The sequence below is a fragment of the Limulus polyphemus genome, unplaced genomic scaffold, assembly GCF_000517525.1.
Source record: "Limulus polyphemus unplaced genomic scaffold, Limulus_polyphemus-2.1.2 Scaffold388, whole genome shotgun sequence".
NCBI classification, from domain to species: Eukaryota; Metazoa; Arthropoda; class Merostomata; order Xiphosura; family Limulidae; genus Limulus; species Limulus polyphemus.
The window spans coordinates 457,995-461,148 of NW_013665998.1; the positions used below are offsets into that span (position 1 = coordinate 457,995).

The 3,154-nt window shown below is 33.3% G+C and overlaps 1 protein-coding gene across 3 annotated transcripts in view; it reads left to right on the top strand.

Moving 5' to 3' along the window:
- Positions 1-1,784: 1,784 nt before the first annotated feature.
- Positions 1,785-3,154, top strand: part of LOC106457895 — a 19,685-nt gene continuing 18,315 nt past the window's right edge. Inside the window, exon 1 of one of the 3 annotated variants that reach the window (XM_022383958.1) lies at positions 1,785-2,055. The gene's annotated coding sequence lies outside the window, so the exon portion shown is untranslated. Of the gene's footprint in view, positions 2,171-3,154 lie in introns of all 3 variants that reach the window. The other 2 variants (XM_022383957.1, XM_022383959.1) reach the window with 2 other exon arrangements.

Here is a 3,154-nt window from a genome sequence, read left to right on the forward strand (position 1 = left end):
CTAAGAAATGACTACTTCTGAATCTTAGCAAATCAGGTGGTAAAGTTTAAGGTTGATAAACATTCAAATAGCTCAGTTGTATGTAGACTGTTAATCGTATGAGAATATTTAACACGTCCCCGAAGCCCAGTAATTGTGGGGAGGGGGGCAAAAGAGGTCCCAAATCAGCCAGAATCGGAACTAAAATTATAGGGTTATAACTGTAGGGGGTCCAATTACTTTTGTGCGGGAATCTTCTGTAGTTACGCCACTAGATGGTAATATATTAACTCGTAATCTTTGTAGTCCAGTTTTTAGAATGCAGTAACCCCATTAGCCACATGCAATAACATGTTTTAGTTTTAAGCTAGAGTATTTAAAATGGGGTCTAACACGTTCAATTTCGATTTACAGAAACAGTACAATTTCTTTGAAAAACAAACACTTCTCTCCTTTTTTTTTTCCATATAGCATTTCTTCCAAATGAGTTAAGACTTTATAATACCACTATATATTATGAAATTTCAAGGAATGGCGTTGGAATGGTATTGTTGCGTCATCGAGATCACGTGACTATTCTCACGCCCTCTACGTTCTAGAACTATCCTGTACTTTGGCGAATGCTCTAGCATTTACTAGATATAGGGTAGACTGGTATATAAAAGAGGGTGACAACGTGACGGGAAGGTAATGTGTGTGTAGGTAATGAGTAATTGAACTGCAGTCAGAGAGAGACGTATTGCTGAAGTTAACGTTCGTTGATATAGCGTTTGTTTTAGCGCGATTGTTGAAAACAAGTGTATCGTAAAGTTATATTCGGAAAGAATAAACCAGTTTTATTAAATAAGGACTTGTGTCGCTAAAGTTTCGTCGGAACGAAGTTACGGAAAGTTAATTAACAAACGGAGACTTAACAGTATGATATTCCAAAACTGCACATCTGCGTGTTAACCTAAAGTTTGTAAGGTAAGTGACACGTATGATTCTGATACGACTTTAAACATTTTTGTATTTCTCAAAAATTTTATCAATTTTGAAGGTAACATAATTTCAACTTAAAAATAATGTGTGTCGATTATTGCAACTACAAAAGTCATTGTAAGAATGTGTGTTTTCTTACTTCTTCGGATGTCTTAGCTAACATTATAAATTTCTAGTATATTTCAAACTTACTGGTATTGAATCATATGAAAAAAATAACACCTCAAGTTAACTTATACAGTAGCCTGCCATGTTTTAGTTTAGTTTTTCTTTTCTTGTTGCAATTTAAAATTGATATCATGTTATTCTATAATAACAATATTTAATTATCCTTTGTATAAATATTTTACACATTTCTCAATAGGGAGATCTTTTATAGTATTTTGACTAGATAGCCAGACATTCTATTGGATAAAACAATACATAAGAACTATGATAAATTAAAAATAATTCTACCATAAATTCGAAGAGTTTGTCAAACTATATAAAACAAAAATGTAGGTGATGTGAAGCTCAGATACGTCTTAATGGTCCCTCCATTGTCAACACTATAATAAGTACACCAACAATGCATTAAGTGGAATGAGAATAATAACTCTCGCCAAAAAAAAAGCCATGCAACACACTCAACATAAAGCTTTGACTGATTACACGTAAGTCCTAAAATGATTGTCTCCCCTCCCCCATGTCAATTGTTTCATACTGTACCCTCGACTCAAGTAACGTTTGTTTGTTGCTGTGTGTAAACGTCTTTTTCTCGAATTCATTCAAATATCGATGGTCTGACCTTCTATATACTCTTTTGGGAACAGTGTGACCGAACAAATCAAGCGGTGGACAAAAGTGCTCGTCCTGAAATACAACAAAAAGTAAAAGTAAATTTGAAAGATCTGGAGAAAATAATATTAACCGGATGTTCTCGAGTGTGTTCTCCAAAATATACGAACCAAGCATAGGCCACTTACTAAACCTAAAGCCATACAAGGTTATTACCTATAACTGCTTCTGGGTTAGAGAATCAAATAGTCTCGTAAAAGAACGCTCAGTTACTATGAGAGGACGTGACGCAAGCGCGAAGATCAGCGTTAAGCGCGGGTAAGCATGTAGTCTTGTGTTTATATGTTTGTCAGCGTGTGTACATAAATTGCAGGAGGTTCTCTGAAAATACTGCGATGACAAGATGATATTCCAAATCCTGAGAGTACAAAAGGTGATGTGGTGTTTAATTTTGATATTGTGTCCGTCTCTCATTTAAGCTAAAATTGTTTTGATTTACTACAAGTTGAATCGTGTGTCCCCACCCCGAGTGATTATAATGAGTTCGACTTATAACGCTACTACTTAAGTTTGTATAGTGTGTATTAAATGAAGGTTTCCTTTTTTGTACCCGTACTTGAATATATATGTGTTTATGTCAAAACGCTGGAAGTAAAAAGCCACAAAAAATCGCCGTTTCTGTACACTTACATTTATGTTTAATTGGTTATCCTTATGTAAAATGTATTTTAGATTAGAAATACTGATTGTATGTTATTAAACATATTTTTTTGTTTCTTACGGGTGTTATGCATGTATATGTGGGCTATATTTTAGATATTTCTAAATCAACATTATTCTTCGTTGTTTACTCTCTGTCCAAATATATCCTTTCGTTAGCGATATCTCTCATATTTTTACATAGCGAAACGTTTTTGATAAAATTAACCTGACAATCAGATATGAAATCTACTTAACCATATCAGATTCTCATATAAAACGGGTAAGAGTTGTGACAGTAAGTTTCTTTAACGACTAACGGGATTAGAAGAGGTACAAACCTGCACGAAAGATGGATAAACGTCATGTTTTTCTTTACTAGTAGTTTTGATAAGTAGAATTCCATAGAGTGCATTCCACACTCATTTCTTTTAATTCGAGGTATTCAACGTCAAGATATTTTCTAACCAAAAAGAAATACAACTTGCGATTTCATATAAATTTCAAAGACAAAATCATTTGATATGAGGGTTTAATGTTGTAAGTTTTTATGTATATTTTAGTTTGATTCTATTGACGAATGTGTTTGTATTATGTTGGAACAATAAAATCGATATTCTGTTCAAAACGAAACATTTTGCTATGACCAGAATTTATAATTTAAGGCGATTGATGATAATGAAGTGTATGTGTGTGTGTGTGTATAAATATATATATA